This window comes from Chrysochloris asiatica, unplaced genomic scaffold (assembly GCF_000296735.1).
Source record: "Chrysochloris asiatica unplaced genomic scaffold, ChrAsi1.0 scaffold00055, whole genome shotgun sequence".
In the NCBI taxonomy this organism is placed as follows: domain Eukaryota; kingdom Metazoa; phylum Chordata; class Mammalia; order Afrosoricida; family Chrysochloridae; genus Chrysochloris; species Chrysochloris asiatica.
Genome location: NW_006408573.1, coordinates 6046904 through 6067041, shown reverse-complemented (window position 1 = coordinate 6067041; position 20138 = coordinate 6046904). Strand labels below are relative to the sequence as shown.

General features: G+C 42.2%; 1 protein-coding gene and 1 pseudogene across 2 annotated transcripts in view; both read right to left on the bottom strand.

Moving 5' to 3' along the window:
* The window catches only part of NUP93 (nucleoporin 93kDa), a 133229-nt gene that overhangs the window by 108496 nt on the left and 4595 nt on the right, over positions 1 to 20138 (bottom strand). The window contains exon 1 of one of the 2 annotated variants that reach the window (XM_006863544.1): positions 4251 to 4255. The exons of the other annotated variant lie outside the window; for it this stretch is intronic. The gene's annotated coding sequence lies outside the window, so the exon portion shown is untranslated. Of the gene's footprint in view, positions 1 to 4250; positions 4256 to 20138 lie in introns of those variants that run through there. 2 annotated transcript variants of the gene reach the window in all.
* LOC102817263 overlaps positions 5966 to 20138 on the bottom strand; it is a 48083-nt pseudogene continuing 33910 nt past the window's right edge.

Sequence of the window (20138 nt, the reverse complement as noted above, 5' to 3'; positions counted from 1 at the left end):
AATCAGTAGAGCTAAAGAGCTTTGTCACACTAAGCAAATCAAGGACAAGGCCTGTCCCCAGGGAGCCCAGAGGAGCCCTGTCCCCAGGGGGCTCAGAGGAGCTGAGAAAGCTGTCCTACACTTCAGAAGGGAGACTTTGTCTATGCACTTCCTGATCTTGATTATTAGTTATAACCGACTATAGTTCCCTAATAGACCCCATATCAGTGAGCATGATGTCAGTTCCGTGTGGCCATTTGCAGACAAACAAGAGTGCCATGGGAGGGGTGGCTGGTGTCAGAATTGGTTAAAAGGTTGGAGAGAGTAGGCATGTCTGACTTCCATTTCACAGCAATCAGCCTAGGGCTGAAGTCGATGGTGTTTCTCCTCTTGTGAAGTAGAGGAAGCCTGACTCCGCTATTTTTACACATAGCTTCTACTGTACTTTTGAAATCCCACTGGTCTAGAATTGTAGTTATATTGTTAATGTAAGATATTAATTATACCTCAGCTATGAAGCACACTGGTTAAGTTAAAAGGGCACAGTTATCATCATAAATTCACAGCAGGAGAGTAAGGACTTTTTTTTAAAAAAATGAGTATTAAAGGATATTAGTGCTAAAGGCAAGGGCACAAGGTTAAAAGAAAAACAGCCCAAATGCAGTAAACATGAAAAACACTTTGGTAATTCTTTATGATGTTCCAAGTTGCCTTTATTCTTCAGACAAAATTCGCATATACAACAACTCTTGGAAAGTTTACATATAATCATTGTTTTTTGAACCAACACAGCCAGATTGTCACTGGCAATCTCTTCCACCTGTTAGGAAATGAAGCTGGCAGAACTGGGAAGGTTTTGTCCGGGGTAAGAAATGAACACTATTTCTATGCCTGACAGAGAAATGTTTTTCCCTCAGAAACTTAGAGAACCAATAGCATCGTGCTAACTCCCATAAAGATTGACAGCCTCGGAAACCCTAGTCAGGGCTGCTATGAGTTAGACCCGGCTCCACAGTATACCACCACCACCAACTACCAAACACATAGTCACGCACCAGAAAGAGAAAAGAAAACCAATACTCAGGCTCTTCTGTCCACTTTCATTTTTACTCTAAGATAAGAAACAATTACATTTTCTTTTCCCATAAGGAAAACTGAAATTACCTGAAGAAAAATAATTGAACGAAACAAAACTTTTCTAAGTTGAAAAGGCCTCACCATTATACTCTCACAGCATACACATTCAGATAAAGGAATGCTAAGCTTCTCAAATGGCTAGCCCATACAAACATTCAGGGCGAGGGGCTTGAGCATGAATAACAAATACAAATTAAAAGTCATGATTTCATTTCATATGGTTCAACTAATAAGATTTTTTTTACAGTTAACTGAATACAACAATACAACCTTGATAAACCCCACCTCAAGAACAGATTTGATGTGTTGAATGCTACCGTCCAAAGACCAGAGCAATTGTAGGATGACATCAGGAACATCATACATGAAGACAGCAAAAGGTCACTTAAAAAGACAGTAAAAAAAAAAGACCAAAGTGGATGTCGAGAGAGACTCTGAAGCTTGCTCTTAAATGCAGAGTACCTAAAATGAATGTAAGAAATGACAAAATAAAAGAGCTGAACAGAAAAATTTAAAGGGCAGTTCACGAAGACAAAGTAAAATATTATAATGAAATTTGCAAAGACCTAGAGTTTGAAAATATGCTCAGCATTTCTCAAACTTAAAAAAACTAAAGAGAAAGTTCAAGCCTTGGGTTGCAATTTTGGCACGGTAAGATCAACACTGGACTGCAAACCACAAGGCTGGCAATTCAAACCCACCAGCTGCTCCTTGGAAACCCTGTACAGGGTCACTCTGAGTCAGAAATGACTCAACGGCACTTAGCAACAACAACGGACAAAATATTAAGCAATGCAGAAAGCATCAAAAGAAGACAGAAGGAATATGAGAGCGTCACTGCATCAAAAAAAAGAATTTGTTGCCATTCAACCATTTCAAGAGGTAGCATATGATCAAGTACTGATAGCCCTGAACGAAGAAGTCCACGCAAGCTGCAATGAAGGCATTAGCAACAAACAAAACTTCAGGAATTGACCGAATACAAATTCAAGCTGGATTCAGAAGAGGATGTGGAATGAAGACCACTGATGACTTCAAATGGATCTTGGCTGAAAACAGAATACATTGTGTTCACTGACTATGTATGTAAAGCTATTGACCATGTGGATATTACAAACTATGGATAACATTGCAAAGAATGGGAACCCCAGAACAATTCATTGTGCTTATGCAGAACCTACACAAAGACTAAGAGACAGTCATTCAAACAGAACAAGGGAGTAATGTGTTGTTTAAAATCAGGAACCAGGTTGTATCCTTTCACCAGGATGGTAGAATTCAATCTCTTATACTTCATACAGGTTATCAGGGAGGACCAGTCCCTGGAGAAGGACATTATGCTTGGTAAAGTGGAGGGTCAGCAAAAAAGAGGAAGACCTTCAAGGTGATGGATTGACACAGTAATAGCAAGAATGAGCCCAAACGTAACAACAATTAGGAGAGGGCACAAGACCTGGCAGTATTTCATTCTCTGGTGCCTAGAGTTGCTAAGAATTAGAACTGACTCAATGGCACCTAACAACAATAGTTCAATGTGTATGCTGAGCAAATAATCCACGAAGAACGCAGCATCAGAATTGGAGGAAGGCTCATTAGCAACCTACAATATGCAGATAATATAACCTTGCTTGCTGACTATGAAAAGGACTTGAAGCACTTACTGATGAAGATCAAAGACTACAGCCTTCAGTATGGACTGCACCTCCACATAAAGGAAAACAAAGTTCCCACAACTGAATCAAAAAGCAACATACTGATAAATGGAGAAAAGATTGACGTTGTCGAGGATTTCATTTAATTTAGGTCCACAATCAATACTCATGGAAGCAACAGCAAAAAAAAAAAAAAAAATCAAAGGACAAACCTGCTGCAAAAGACCTTTTCAAAGTGTCACTTTGAAGACTTGTTTTGTTATTGTTTAGTGTCATCAATTTAGTTCCAACTCATAGTGACACTGTATAGGGTTTTGTTGTTGTTGTTGTTGTTAAGTGCAGTCGAAATGGTTCTGACTCATACCAACCCTGTACAGGGTTGCCAAGAAGTGGCTGGTGAGTATGAACTGCCAACTTTGTGATTCAAACCAACCTTATAGTCCAGTGTTTTATCCCACAGTACCACACTAGGACTCCATATAGGGTTTGTTGTGGTAGTTGTTGCTAAGTGCCATTGAGTCGGTTCCGACCCATAACGACCTATATACGGTTTCCGAGGAGCAGCTGGTGAGCTTGAACCTTGCAGTTCAAACTGACTTTGAAGTCCAGTGCATTAACCCACAGGGCCACATGAGGACTCCATATAGGGTTTCTTGTTGCTAAATGCCATTGAGTCGATTCTGACCCATAGCGACCCAACATAGGGTTTCCAAGGAGCAGCTGGTGAGCTTGAACCACTGACCTTGCAGTTCAAATGACTTTGCGCAGACTGGCACCACTTGAGCTTGCACTGCTGACCTTGTGGGTCAAACCAACATTTTAGTCCAGTGCATTAACACATAGCATCACACCAGGACTCCTTATATGCATATAAAAGCTGGATAATGAATAAGGAAGACCAGAAAAGAATTGATGCTTTTGAATAATGGTGTTGGGGAAGAATATTGAAAGTACCATGAACGGCCAGAAGAACAAACAAATCTCTCTTGGAAGAAGTACAGTCAGAATGCCCCTCAGAAGCAAGGTGGTCTCATCTACTTTGGACTGGAGGGATCAGTCCCTGGGAAAGCATATCATGCTTAGTGAAATAGAAGATCTTCAAAAAAGAGGTAGCATCCCAACCAAATGGAAGGATACAATGGCTGCAGCAATGGGCTCAAATGTAACAAGTGTGAGATTGGTGCAGGGCAGGGCAGTGTTTTGCTCTGTTATGAACAGGATCGCTGTGAGTTGGAGCCAACTTGAGGACACTTAACAAAAACACAACAGCATACAGAAAGAATGATTTTGAGCACAGTAAAACAAAGGCTGGATCTCTAACTTAAACTTATTATATCCAAAACTGAATCCTGACCTTTGCTTCATCTTAGTGTGTAGGTGTTATCAGTCAGAGACTCCATTATTTGGTTGCTTCTTATTGTCATTAGGTGTGAGCCAGTTCAGACTCAGAGGGACCTTACGCACACTACAAGGAAACACTACCTTGTCCTACACCATTCTCACACTGCTGCTAAGTTTGAGTCCAGTGTTGCTACTACTGCGTCAATCCGTCTCGCCAGGGGTCTTCCTCATTTTCACTGACTCTCCACTCTACCAAGCATAATGTCCTTTTCCAGGGACTGGTCCCTCCAAAGCACAAGCGACACCTCTACAACTCATGCCACATATCCAATAAGCCAACAAAGACTTTCAAATCTACCTTCAAAATGCATCCAAACCTACCTCTTCCCACTATCTCCACCTATCCACCTACACCCATCCAAACCACTATTACCTCTCCCTTGGATTCCTAGAGTAACCTCCTCCCTGACCAGCTCTGCTTCGAATTCATTCTCAATCCAGCAACCAATGATTCTTACACAAAGTAAAGCCCTGTAGAACTGACCTTACCTCTCAGACAGCTCTAGTCCATCCCAGCTCCAGCCCTATCCTATGCAAAGGCCTTCGGGCCTCTTTGCTAATTACCAGTGAGTCAAGCACATTCTTGCTGTTGTTGTTGTTAAGTGCCATCAAGTCAGTTTGGACTCATAGTGCCCATGTAGTTTCCGAGGCGTGGTCGGTGGGTTTGAACCGCAGACCTTGTAGTTAGCAGTCTAGTGCCTATGTCACACCAGGACTCCATTCCTGCTATACTACTGTTGTTGCTAAGTGCTGTGGAGTTGGTTCCGACTCAGTGACCCTGCTTAAGATTTCCAAGGAACGGCTGGTAAGCCTGAATCACCAACCTTGTGGTTCAAACCAACCTTGAGGTTGCTTTATCCTATACCAGGACGGAACCTTTGCATTTGCTGTTTCCCTTTTCTTGACCCCTAAGTCCCAGATACGCTCATGGCGGATGCCTAGCTCTCACGTTTCTGCTCACCTGTTGTTTCCTAGCCTTTATGGTCAACCTAGGACATGTTATTTTAACTGTAAAAGCACACACCTCCAGCATTCCCCCTACCCACATTATTGTCTATCACCCCTGCCAGAGTACAAGCTGTACACGGATAGGAATTTTGGACCCTAAGCTCCTAGATCAGGGAGCACACAGTAGGTGCTCACTTGCTGAATGAATCGAAGACACTTGGTTTGTTGAGTATTTTTCCTCTCAAAGGCTTCCTGCATTCCCCTGCCAAATTGGCACCCGTTGGCAAGCAGAGACTAGAGCAAAAACATTCCCCTCCGACTCCAACTGATACTTAACATTTCGGAAGCTGCACAGCATACGGCAGTAACAGTATAAATGGCACGAATTCAGATCACACTGGAGCCAGGCTAATGCTCTGCCTCTAAATACCCACACGAAAACCAGTGGTATTTCTGAAGCAATAGCCAAGTGCTGGGACAGAACTTAATTCCCACTCAAAAGACTAAATGGCTACATAGAGAAAGAATTTTTGCTATAACTTTAGGGTAGGAGTACAAAGGAAACAGCTTCTCCCAGGTCTGCCTGAGAGAAAAGAGATGATACGCATGTAATACCTGTATCATATTTGGGAAAAACTGGAAATTCATTTTACAAAAAGGTTTTATTGTTTCCAAACCCACACTTTTGACTTGTAGTCACCATCCATCTCATTACAATTTTCAATTTATGGCTGATTTCATAAATATAAGCACAATTTTTATCCCCTCTACAAAATAAGGGACCCACAAAGGGCAGCCTTGCTCAGGGTCTGGACTTTGTTCCTTTTAGACACTGGAAAATGCTCCTTTTATTGGGAAGCAGACACGGGATCCATCACAGGGTAGGAAACAGCATGCCGTCTCTTGGAAGACCCAGAACGATAGCAGCTAGAGTCAGGGTCACTGCTGTGGCCAGGCCTAAGCCCAGTGTCCTGGAGCTGTGAGCAGCAGAGGGCCATCCCGCCATACTGTAGTCAGGTTTGTCCAGTAAGATCACCATAACATCTGCTTCTTCTGCCACATTCCCGCGTTTGCGAGAAGTAGATTTCTGCCACTGGTTTGCTGACAGCTGGTCTACAGGGAGCAGTCTCTTGAAAAGGCCTGGCATACCACAGTCCCCCTTGTTACAGCACCCACAGATGTCACTCGTGCCTTCTACTGGGGACCAGCTACTGGAAGACTTGCTGAAGGAACAGGCTTTGTTTAGTTGGTCTGGGGCTTGGTTGGCTGGAGTGACCTTCAGATGGTAGGTAATGTAGATCGTGTTTCTGGAGTCGTTAGCAAAGTGGAACACATCCACAGTGAATTGGAGAGTGTCTGGCCCAGGCCTGGGGGTCCTGAATCCTAAGGCAGTGTCAGAGAGACCATCCACGAGACAGCCGTGGAAGTCCACGATGGTGTGGTGAGGGGAGGCAGTCCTGCCTGGCGTTGGTGTGGCCACACAGTGGTCCACAAACAGTCGTGGTGGCATATGGCTGCCCACGTGGCCCTCTGCTTGACGGTGGGCTGTGTCTCCAAGCTGGAAGGTAGGAATCCTCTTCTCAGTGCTCCAGTCCTCCTCCATCAGATGCAGAAACAAAGGCAGCTTCTCCTCAAAGAGCACTGTGGTCCTGAAAGGCACCCAGGTGGGCAGCACGGCCCAGCTGCTCACACTGACCTGCCTGGGGTGTTCACTTTGAGAACTCACTAACTAGTCTTATGATTTGTACACTTTTCTAACTGTGTACCCTACTTTGATTTTTACAAAGTCACTCTTCTCCCCAAAAAACAAAAGGACAATGGCCACTGCTTTTCAGAAGCTACAGCAGGACACCCCACAAGGTTAAAAATGAGAAATTTGCTTAGTGGGAAGTTCCCATGGTCCAAATATCTTCACTATAAAGAGAGGCTGCTGAGCAGATAAACGAGAGGGGAAAAATTAAAAAGTCCACGGTTTTACAGAGACAGCTCCTACCGACAGTTAAAAACCAAGGACTGGCCAGACTTGGCTACCTCATATTGGCCTGCATTCAGTGTTCAAAAAATACCTGTTTAGAATACACCAACATTCTTACATTTAAAATGCTGTTGTTAGACGCCATGGAGTTGGTTCCGACTCATAACAATCCTGTATAGGGTTTCCGAGGCTTTAAATCTTCACTGGAGCAAAAAGCCTCATCTTTCTCTGCAGAGCAGCTGGTGGGCTCAACTCAAGAACCTTGTGGTTCAAAGTCCAGAGCTGATCATATGGAGCCACCACGTTCCATAACAAATGTTTTTATCCCCAAATCCCCCCCAAAATAAATATTTTTAATTCCCAATTTGCATATAAGTTATTGTTAAGTGCTGCTGAGTGGTTCCAACTCATAGCGACCCTTCCTAGGAGCGGCTGGTGAATTTGAACCACTGACCTTGCAGTGCAAACCAAGCTTGCAATCCACTGCATTATCCCACAGCGCCACACAAGGTAAGATGAAATAAAATGTAAATGCACAGCAAAATTGCATCAGATCATTTTCACTTGCTATTAAAATGAGCATCATGATTGAACTGGACTCCCCAAACTACATGCCCACTTGGCTAAGCCATGATTCCCTGTGGTTCAGCAATTCTGCAATGACGCAATCTGGAAGTTATATAATGAAGTAATCACCTCCATGATGTGATCCTGTGTGCTCCAATTATGATGTAATTATCCTGTATTGTAAATCCTCACTACTCTGATGTTAATGAGGCTTGACACATCTGCAGGATTTGGTTATATCTTGAGTCAATCTCTTTTGAAACATAAAAGAGATTAAAAGAAGCAAGCAAAGCTCAGAGGGACCTACTACCCCCAAGAAAGAACAGCCAGAAGTGGACTGTGTTCTTGGGACCTGGGGTCCCTGCTCTGTGAATCTCCTAAATCCAGGGAAGGAATGAAACCAAGACACATGGAGCTCTCAATCTCCAAGGAATGCAGGACCCACAGATGCTGAGAGGAGGCAAGGACCTTCTCCCAGAGCCAGAGCTCTGAATTTGAACTTTTAGCCTCCTAAACTGGGAGACTAAATTTCTGTTTGTTAAAGTCTTCCACCTGTGGTATTTCTGTTATAGTAGCAATAGATAACACAGATAATGAGTCTTAGTTATTTTTTTAAAAATGGTCATTTCCACACTCTGAATATAATCACATTAAATATTTCATCAGGCCAGAAGAGTCGATATTTAAACATTCAAAGTGCTGCATACTTCTTTAAGGCCGTCTTAAATCCACAGTCTCAGAGTGGCCCCTCAAGGGTTGTGCAGCTCATCTGAATGTCGGTCTCTTGTAGCATTCATGCTTACTGGGTTGAAATGCCTACATATCCGTTAGCCGGTATTAATGATTAGTTCATCTGCTTCTTTTGCTTTTAAAGCATTGGCCGGAAGCAGAATAAGTCTTTTCATTTGCCCTAGTCTCTAAGGATTCCAAAGCTGGGGTGGGGTACCACTGAGTGTTTTAAAATGGTGTCACTGCAGAACTAGCTTACTCCCTAGCTACCCTGACTTAAGCCTACATTTCTTCAAGGACACGCTCCAGAAAGCAAGAGCCTTTAGAGAGTCAATGATGACTGAAAACACAAAGAGCCTCACGGCCATCCACCCTAGGCCTGTCTGAAAAACTTTATCCAGTTTCTAGTCTTAAGGCTGACAGCCAAGAGCAGGGATGCCCAAACATTTTCTGTAAAGAATCAGATAAGGTCGGTTTGAACCTCAAGATTGGCAGTTCAAGCTCACTAGTCGCTCCTCAGAAACCCTATACAGGGTCACTATGAATCAGAGCCGATTCTATGGCACTTAACAACAACACCACCATTACTGAACATTTTGATCACAGATGCCATAAAAGAATCCTGATCCAAAGCGGGGGAAATGCAGAACAGAACTTTAAATTCTCATGAACTCCAGATTTTTTGGAGCCATGAAAGTTGGGTGAACTCCTGAAAAATTGCCTGTGAGATAATCTTTCAACCTTAAACCAAAAATATCCCCTGAAGTCTTCTTCAAATCAAACAGTAGTTTAGCTTAACTAGTCAAAACTACCTGCCTTGAGCAATATGCTCTTTTAAGAACTACCTATATGGCATCAAATTGACAACAGCAACTTGAAACATTAGACAGCAATCTTTGTTGTTGTTGTTGTTGTTGTTGTTGTTAAGTGCCATCGAATCAGTTCCAACCCATAGCAACCATGTATAAAGTTTTCAAGGAGCGGCTGGTGAGCTTGAACAGCTGACCTTGTCGTTCAAACTAACTTTGCAGTCCAGCACATTAACGTACAGCGCCACACCAGGACTCCAGGCAGGACTACCTTAGAGGGCAGTGAATTGATGTTAATGGGGGAGGAACAACTCAGAAAAGGAGAGCAAGAACAGTCACACAACTCAAGAATGCCATCACTATCACTAAATGGTACATGATGGATGTGAACTGATGGATGGTTTTGGGTAGATACTCTCAACACCAAAGTGATGCTTTCTTTTCTTTTGATGTTTTGCAGGCCAGCCAGTCACAACTCAATTATTGCAGTTTGTCCTGAATTTCTAATTATATATATATATTTTTAAAGTTAAACATAGGGCACCAATCACCTGTACTGACTGGTAGGTAGATAGATGCTCTCAGAGTATTAGCACATGAAAAGTGACTTCTTTACAATATTAAGTAGACAACACATCAGAAAAAATGCAGATCTGTTTGAGCCTCCTCCCAACTCCAGAGATGATGACTCTTGGTCACACAACCTGCTTGTGCCACTGGGCGAGGGGCTTAAAAGAGGAAGGGGTAGGGTAGGCAAGCCACAAGGGTAAGCAGTCAGCCCTCACCATGCCTCCACAGCTTAGTTAGTATCTGCCCCAAGGTGGCCCCCTTTGGTCAGCCCTCACTCACTAGCCTCAGGTGGTTCCACTCAGAATCAAGACCAACAGGCCAAATCATCCACTGCAAAGGATTTCCATACCTCACAACTACTCACCTCTGACAAGTCACTTGACAACAGACAACACTTAACAGAAAAACTGTGCTGAAATAAACCTTTAATTATAAACACTAAAAGTTTTATTTCATACATTTTACCTGTCACAGAATATTATTTGTTTTTTTATTCCAACCATTTAAAAATGTTAAAACCATTCTTAGCTTGGTTTTGCCCAAAGGCTATGGTTTGGCAACCCCTCCCAATCAAGTAAATCCCAGTTCAGCACTTACTAGCTGTTTGCCTTGGGCAAAATGACATTCTCTAGGTTTCAGCAATGAAAACACAGGTAAAAAGATTAAATGGGTGACGTAGGCCTACCACCATTTGCCTTCCTTTTGTGGAAAGGATGTTATTGTTGTTGTTATTAAGTGCCATTGAGTCGGTTCCAACCCATAGCGACCCTGTATAGAGTTTCAGAGGAGCAGCTGGTGAGTTTGAACTGCCAACTTTGCAGTTCAAATGGCTTTGCAGTCCAGAGCATTAACCCACAGCGCCACACCAGGACTCCTGAAAAGGATGAGGGTAAGTCAAAAACTGCTATTAGGGTGACAGTTCCAAACTAAATCTGTTGAAACATGTCTCTGCTATCAGTAATACACTTTTCTCAGTCTAGTTCGTTAGGTTAGGATGTCTTCTAAAACAAGGATACTTTTTTATGCCATGGAAAGGAAATATTTTATGGTCAAGGCTAGTACCAAATTTTTAACAAAACTCAAGTGGGCATCTTCCCAAATCATTGTAAATTTGCAGCAAGATTACAGAAATGCTAGCAGCCCCACATAAATCAACAATTTGTTGATGGAGCGAACATTTTAAGGAAGGTTGGGAAGACCTCAGAGATGAGCCAAGAGAGGAAATACAATCAGCCTCAAGAAAAGAAGAAACCCGCTGAAGTCCAGGAACTGGTGGAAGAAGACCATAGAATTACTACTGATGTGATTGATAGCTACTAAACTTGGGATTTCACGTGGTTCGGCATTTTCCATTTTAAGCAAACATCTTAACCACAGCACACTTCTGATTCGGTGTCAAAAGTGTTGCGTGAGGATCAGCCAGCTCAAAGAGCTTATCTTTCCATCAGTCCTTTATGCAAGACTGAAGGTAATAAAGACGGTTTTATAGAACAAATTGTAACTGGGAACAAGTCTTGGACTCACTAATATGACACAGAGAGCAAGGTCCAATCAAAACAGTGGCTTCCAAGGGGGTTTGCTGGAATTCACGGCAGAGAGGTCAGCTCAGAAAGTTACCGAGACTGGTTCTGGGGGAGCCCCCAGGGTGATCTTGATAGATTTGCTCATAGGACACGGGATGACCACAGAGGGTATTGTGAAGAAGTGCTCATTGTCCTCATGATGTGCTGTAGAGTCAGTTCTGACTCATAGTGACCCTGTATAGGGTTTCTGAGGCTGGAAATCTTTACGGGAGCAGAAAGCCTCATCTTTCTCCCGCGGAACAGCTGGTAGTTTCGAACTGCTGAACTTAAGGTTCGCCAACCTGAAAACGGCATGAATGGGAAAGAGGCCAGGAAAGCTGTAGTGGGGTAGTTCTTTCCATGACTGACAATCTACCTACTCATTGTTCTACAGTGGCCAAGAGCTGTCCTTTAAGAATTTTGTTGGGAAATCTTACCCCATCCACCCTACAACCCTAACTTTGTTCCTTAAGACTTCTTTTTTGTTCTTAAAATTCAAAGAACATTGAAAAGGAATACGATTTGCCATTTTAATATGGTGTAAATTAAAGAATGCATCATTCGAGGAAGGGCTAGAGATGGAAATATAGACCTAGATAAGAGAATATGTCGAAAAACAATAAATAGCTTCAAATTTTGATATATTTGTTTAATAACAATGTCTATGATCTTGTAACAATACTTTCTGACATATCCTCATATAGTTGTGGGAAGAAATGTTTTATAAATGATGAAATCTGTCCTGCAAATGTTCTTGTGACCTAAGACTGCACTGGCAGCTAGAGGAAACTCCCTGCCCTTTTCAAGTATAATACAACATAAGTAAACCTCCATCACCCACAATTCAAACAGCCCAGTTACCCAAGAAATACAAAGAGCTGAGGGGGAGACGAAAGGATAAATACGAGGTCATCTGTCTTTTCCTGTCCCTCCTCTCCTCACTGGGTTTCTGCAAGGAGATAACACCAATTACTTTTGCTGCAGAATTTTAATAAAATCAAACCATACTTACTACTATTCACTGCAGAATTCTAATTTTACAACATCCCCAAATATCATCTCTTCAACTACAAAGATCCTGCAACCTAACAAATGCAGAAGAATCATCACTTCTTTATTCTTTTGGCTGTTGTCAGAAAGGGTAATCTTACATCCATCAGAAGAAAGACTGATAATGCTTCAAAATGTGCAACTAACACTTTCCTTCTTTCTGATTAGTGTTTAAAAGTTTTATTATGACAATAAAATAAATCCATCCCCAAAAAAAATCATAAACATAATGGCCAAATGGAAGAAGACTAGACTTTAAACCCGAACACTAAGTTTGACTCTAGATTGTTCACTTAGTAGCAGAAGGTGGACCAATTCACTCCTGGGATAAACCCAAAAGTCTCCATCTCAACATCCTCACCTATAAAAAGGAGCTGATAATCCTCACTTACTGAAGAGACTGATGAAACAGAGAACTATTTTGTAAACTCGGCTGATTTATATCATTGTCAAATGCTATTTTAGCTTTGTTCCAAGGTTGCCAATTTGGCAACAATTTATCGTTTAATTATAAACATCTCTATTTCAAAAAAAAAATCCTGCAGTAAATATTTTATCTAACTTGTTTAATCATAACTTCAGTAAGCACTTCTACAAGACAGTTACAATTTTTAAATATATGTTATACTCCCCACAATAAAATACAGTTTTTATTATAAACCCAAATTTCTACAATGAAAGGATTCATCTTTTAAGAAATTCATCATTTAATTTCACGTGGAGATTTTGCCCTCAAACCTTCTAATTAGACTGTAATAGGATTAAGGGGAGAGTGGTGGCTCTGTAGGATAAGCACTGGACTGTAAACCATAAGGTCAGTGGCTCAAGGCCACCCACCAGCTTAAGACAAGTTTGTTCCCACAAAGATTTACAGCCTTGGAAACCCTATACAGGGTCACTGTGAGTCCGAACAACTGGACAAGACTTAACAACAATAGGACTGAAGTACAAGAACAGTGTTCAGTATTCCATATCAAAAATGATGAGAAGTCTCACTCAGCTATCAAGTTACTCTCCTCTCTTCTGAATACAGAATGTATGGTTAGATGACAATATCATTCCAATTTTTACTGTATCTGTCAGCTGTCAATTACAACAGAAAAGGAAGCACAGTGTTCTCATATCTTGATAAACATCTATTGTTTCAAATGCTTCTGGAGGGAGAAATAGATTGGTATAAAATTTGTTGTTGGATAATTCTTTATAGTCCTATGAGACTAAGAAAAGAGAGTTACACCTAAGCATTATTCAAAAAGTTGTTGTTGTCATGTGCCATGGAGTCGGTTCCAACTCATAGCGATCCTGTACAGGGTTTCCGAGGCTGTAAATCTTTATAGGATCAGAAAGCCTCATCTTTCTCCCGCGGAACAGCTGATAGTTTCAAACTGCTGACCTGAAGGTTTGCAGCCTGATTCATAACCACTATGATATGACCTTTGGAAACACAAAGAACTAAACTAAATTAACTGAGACAGAAGAGAAGTAAAAGACATGAATGATATAGTACTATTATCCTCGATGACTCAACGTTTGCTCTAAGTTTCCCCAATAAAATATCACACTGCAATCACTTGTAGTTCATCTTCAATGAGCAAAGAGAAGAAATCAGTCATCATATAGAATCGTAACTTCAGACTCTTAACTAATTAGAGTTTCTAATTAACTCTGGGATGTCCAGTTGAGGAGAAATTGGGACCCCAGCCTGGCTCTGTCCCCACATCAGTCCTCTGTCCCTCGGAATGGCCCTTCACTCCCTTGTCCCAGGTTCACCACCAGTAAGATGAGAGTGAAGGGGGGAGACTCAGGTGATTTCTATGAGCCTGTGCACATGAAGACTCTACAAATGTGGGGTATTTTAATTCAGTCCTTAAACGCACAGTAAAGCTTCTTATGAAAGAGAAATGTCATTTTAATGGTGAGGATAATTGTCTGTATACAGAACCTTCAGAGTGATTCTGGTCTCATCTTACAACTATCATAAACAGGGAGCAAGAGATCATCAAATTCACTTCCCCAAAAAGGTCTTTGGTTTTGGCTCTGGTCTTTCATCTAAGCCAGGAGTTCACAACTAGGGGCAATTTTACCCCATCAGCCCAGCAGAGGGGACTTCTGGCAATGTCTGAAGACATTTCTAGTTGTGCAACTGGGGGAAAGGTGTTGCTAGTGTCCACAGGCTAGAGGTCAAGTGTGCTGCTTAACATCCCACAATGCAAGGACAGCCTCCACAACAAAGAATTATCTGGTCCAAAATATCAATAGGCCACAACTGAGAATTACTGCTATACATTAGGTCCTCCCCCTTCATCCTTCTCAGTTGGAGGGTCACCCCTTAAAACACCAGATCCTCTTCTTACACTATGTATTTATTTGGACAAAATCCTCCTCGGCTATGGTTTCAACCACAACTCCTACTAGTGGCTATTCATTCTGGATGGCCACAAACCTCTCTGTGAGTCTCATGTTCACATACACACGTGCACACAATATAACCACACACACATTCTTCAGGATACAATATCAGGAGGTGCATAGAAAGGACCCCTGAGCACCTTTAGGCCCCAGAGAGAACTCAACCTACCAAACAAAGGTGCCTCCCTTACCTTTAATCCAGTCCAGCTCCTTCCCCTAAACTACTATTTCCAACTGTCTACTTGACATCTATCCTTGACTGACAGGTGCCAGTTCATTCCTGTTGGACTCCCTGCTGAAGACTGCATTTCCACCCCAGATATACTGAATCAGAATCGACATTTTTTAACAAAATCCCTTGTTTTAGACTCTTGTTAAGATGTAGATTCGAGAGAGCCCAGAAATAAGACTCACACAAATATAGTCAACTGATCTTTAACAAAAGGTTAAAGGCAGTTCAATATTAATATTATGATACTGACAGTAAGACAATCAGAGGTCACCAGCAGTTCTTGGGAGAAAGGTGGGGATGGAGAGGGAGCACACAAGGGATTTTTAGGGTGATGAAACTATTCTGTATATTGCAATAGTAGAGATGTGACATTATACATCTGTCAAAACCTACAGACCTGTACAAGGTAAAGAGCGAACCCTAATGTAAACTATGAACTTTAAGTTTATAACACGTCAGTATTGGTTCCATTGTGATACTAGCACACTAATGCAAGATGTTAATAAAAGAGAAAATTGTGGAGTGGTGAGGTTAAAATGGTAACTTTGTATTATTGTTCAATTCTTCTGTAAAACTAAAACTGCTCTAAGAAATAAAGTCTGTTAATTTTTAACAGACCTCCCCCCCACCTCACCCCCCAAAAATGTAGATTCTGATTCAGTGCTCTTATTATTAAGTGCTTTTGAGTCAGTTCCAACTCACAGCTACCCCTTACAGGGTTTCCGAGGAGCAGCTGGTGGACTTGAACTGCTAACTGTTTCCATCCAGTGCTTATCTTACAGCACCACACCTGGATGGAAATGCAAATGCTCAGCAGGCATCAAGCAGGAATGAACTGATTCTAAAGCTCAACAATGCTGAGGCCACCATGGCTGCTTTCTCCTCCTAGCTTCCCAATCTCTCCTTGTGACAGACCCAGCAGCAATTTCGTTAGAAAGCCCCTGGGAATCACTCCTGAACATCCAGCCAATCCCCAGGTCTACCACCCAGGCCTTCTGTAAAGCCAAACTCTCTGACCCGCATGGTTTTCTCCTGGAGTACTTCAACAGTGTAGGTCTTCCAACCCATCCTCCTCTTGGCCAGGGACGGTTTCTGAAATGCTTCCCAGAGGATCCCCGCCATCTATCTCAGGAGGAAGTATGCACCCACTGACATAGTTATTCAGGATGCCTTCTATGGACAGTACACTACCACCCTGACCACACTCATCTGGTACTGTCCTCCCCCACTCGACTTTTTGGGGTGCATCCGGCTACTTCCTCCCCGCCCCTTGCACACTCCCAGTCATCCCCAGCTTGTCCACAAAGGTAAGGTCTGTGTCCTGCAACGTCAACGCGAGCAGCCCCGCCCCATTCATCCCAGCCCTTCCCACATCATTCTCCATCCTGATCTTCCGTAGTAGGTTGTTGTTGTTAAGTGCCATCAAGTTGGTTCTGACCCATAGCGACCCTATATAGGGTTTCTAAGTAGTAGCTGGTGAGCTTGAACTGCCGACCTTGCAGTTCAAACTGACTTTGAGTAGAACAAACAAGATGGCGGATCCGGTGGAAGTGCAGTGAGGAGCTCCTTCAGCAACAACACAGAATACCGGACCAAGCAGGCTCAGGGGATGCTCCCAGAACTCTGAACCACATATAAAGGAATTATTTAGAAAGTTGGAAGGCTTACAGGCAGTGGAATTTATAGCAGAAGCAAGAAATCCAGTGCTTTCTAATCCAAGGCACTCAGCTGCTCCCAGAGCTGCCATCTTGGGCAAAACCGAAACAGGGAAGGATGAGAGCAGCCATGGACGCCTGACAGAACCACAGAGATAAAGGTGTGGCCATTCTTTTTTTCATATCTGTTTATTGGCCTCTTGCTGTCTGCGCACCTCCATTCTGGTAACTAGAGGGGGTGCCTGAGCAAATGGACACCCCACTCCCAACCTCAGAGGGTTCTACTACGCATGTGCACAGATCTCCTCAACATTTAGTGACAGTTTCCACTTAAAACCAAATAGCAGAAAACAGCCACAGCCAGCCCTGAACTGTTTAATCACTAGGACAAAGGTCTAAACGGGGGTTGTGGAGCAGGACAGGCACACTAAAAAAGGAAACAGGCTGAAAATTAAATCCTGAGTTATGTCACAACTACCAACAGTAGCATCTTGAAATTTCTAAGGAAGAAGGAAAGCCCATCTCCTGATCACATTTACCTGGAGGCAATCAGAAAGCATAAAAAATACCAAAACACACACCCATCTAAGCATTAAGGCCATAGCTAACCACTGATATGCCCAAAAAACCGAAACAGACAACCATATCAGCACATATCCAGAAATGAGATAAAGTGACAGAGGTAAATGAGCTGGAAGTAAACCTACACTCCATACTGGAAGGAGGGCAGGCTTTGGAAATGTCTGAGAAGGAATTCAAAAAATGATTATAAAATATATCAAAACACTTTACAATGGAGTTGAGAAAAATAAGGAAGAAGTCAGGAAAGCGCTACAGGTACAATCAAATAAGATACAGCATTGGAAACAATTCAAAACCTACAGAAAAAGGTCCAAACGACTAGTAATAGAATATCAGAAATGGACAATACAGTGAAAGGGCAAAGGAGTGGAATTGAAGAGATGGAAGCCAGAACTACTGAGCAAGAAAATAAATCTCTCAATACCATTAAGATAGAAGAACAAGCAGAAAAAAGGATTTAAAAACCTGAGGAAGGTCTAAGATTCATATTGGACAACATGAAGAGGAATAGAGTAAGAATTATCGGCATTCTGGAACAGGAAGAATCACACAAGTCCACAGAAGAGACAGTTTATGAGCTTCTGGAAGAAAATTTCCCTAGCATCCTGAAAAGCAAAAAGATAAGCATCCAAGAAGCTCAACGAACCTCAGGTAGGATAGACCCTAAAAGAAAATCACCAAAACATATAATAATCAAGCTCTCCAAAATCAAGATAAGGACAGAATCCTGAAGGCAGCTAGGGAAAAGAGAAGTGTAAAATACAAAGGCAAGCAAATCAGATTAAGCTTGGATTTCTCAGCAGAAACCACGCAGGCAAGACAGCAACAGGGAGACATATATAAAACCCTGAAAGAAAAAAACTGCCGACAAAGAGTCCTCTACCCAGCAAAGCTGTCAATAAAATACAATGGTGTAATCAAAACATTCCAGGATAAACAGAAACTAAGGGATTTTGCCCAAGCCAACCCTGCTATGAAAAACATCCTAAAGGGAGTTCTGTGGACAGAGAACCAACAAGAACAGAAAACAACCAGAGATTAACATATGTGGCAGCATGACCCGGAAGTCAATCGACAAATGGAAGAGCCAACAACAGAATAAAACCATAAGAACAAATTCAGAGGATCTGGGAGGTCAGTCTATGATCAAAACAATTACAGTGTGAAAGAAGGTAAACACATAGAAACAGAGATCTAGATGGTGGGAAGGTCAGGTAGATTAAAGGATAAAATAGACGATCTTAAATAGAGGGAAAAGTTAATGGATTATAAGGTAACCACAAAGGTGGGGTTGGGATGGAGGGTTTCAGGGGAGGTAACAATAGAGCACCTGATAAGGGCAGACACATCATGTTTTGGGTGTTGGGGAGGGCAAGAAGGGTGAGGAGCTGGAAGAACAAGGTAGATAGGGAAACAGTGAGACAGGTTTACATGAGCTAAGTGGGACAGAGGTAAATAGTGATGCATGTTCAACCTTGGAACAACAGGGCTCTGTGATACAGGGATCTAGGCATAGTTTGAAGAGGGGAAATAATACTAGGATACTTGACTGTCTTATGAATATTGTTTTCCCTTGTCTGCTATTGTAAAATAGACACTTGAGTGGGATAGAAAGGAATATCGGAAAACATGACTACAGAAAAGTTGTAAGTCCGTTTTCAGCCTGTAACTGATTGGAAAACCTAAAAGAGTTCTAGAACTTGCCCAGTGAAAGAGGCCTCTTGTAGAGACTTTGTAGAGTATAGGACCTTAGGTGGAATCCTGAATCCCATCCAGAACCTTCTGAGGTGGGACATTCCCACTAGCAAGGACAATCAGACCAGCTGGAACAGCTAGAGCAACAGAAGATGCATCTTCAAAGAAAGACCATCAGTAAAAACCCAAAACCAAAACATCAGTACGACTGGCTACTGCAAGATTAAGCAAGGTGTTGGCCAGAAGTCATCAAGACAAGCAATCACGTTCCTTCAGGACAAACCCCTGTCTAAGATTGAAACTCAGAGGGAACACATGAGCAAGCATGTAGGCTTGCTGGCAACTATGTTAGTCTACTGGTGAGTGGAAGAGGGGGAAAGGCAGCAATGAAGAAATGGGCTGAGTTCAACCACAGTCCATAGACTCCTGTTGACCTGGAGATGAGAGAGAGAAGAAGGGCTGTTGGTCCAAAGTGCAGTGAGACCTAGGGACACCTAAGCCCATGGACAAGGACATAGTTACAGAGGGCAAAAGCTGAAAGTGAAGCATCCAGCTGATATGAAGTGAGGGGAGATGCATAAGAACACTCAAACTTGCAGACTGCACCCATCTGATCTAGCCTCGATGGCATGATAATCATAACTTGACTAGAGGAAAATAAAATTAATTTAAAAAAAAATTTTTTTTGATATGATAAAGGAAACAAGGGTAAATTGCTACAATTTGATGAACCTGACATATACTCATGTAGGTAGTAACTCTAAATATCAACAGAGAGGGAAGGAGTCTTCATATCAAGTATCAATGCTATCCCCACTGTACACAGGGTAGATAGGGATGGGCAACTTAGACATTGGCTACCTAAAATAGGGGGAGAAAGGTTATAAAGGTACGAAGTGACTGGCTTACAAGGTTTCAAGTAGGAGTTTAATTTAAGAGTCTGTGGGGGAAGAAAAAGTCCCCACTGAATAGCTGTCATCTTGTCTAGATGAGTCTGATTAAAAGAGATGGGGATAAGATTCCTATGATTCAATAGTGAGCAACTGTTATCATGACTAATTGTGACTGTCACAATTATAAAGGTAGAAGGTAACAAAAACAGGGGAGTGGTTAATCTTACAGTGCAGAAACAGAAGACCCTAGGACCATCAAGGGAGAAGAGCACAAGGGGAATGTAGGACTTTAT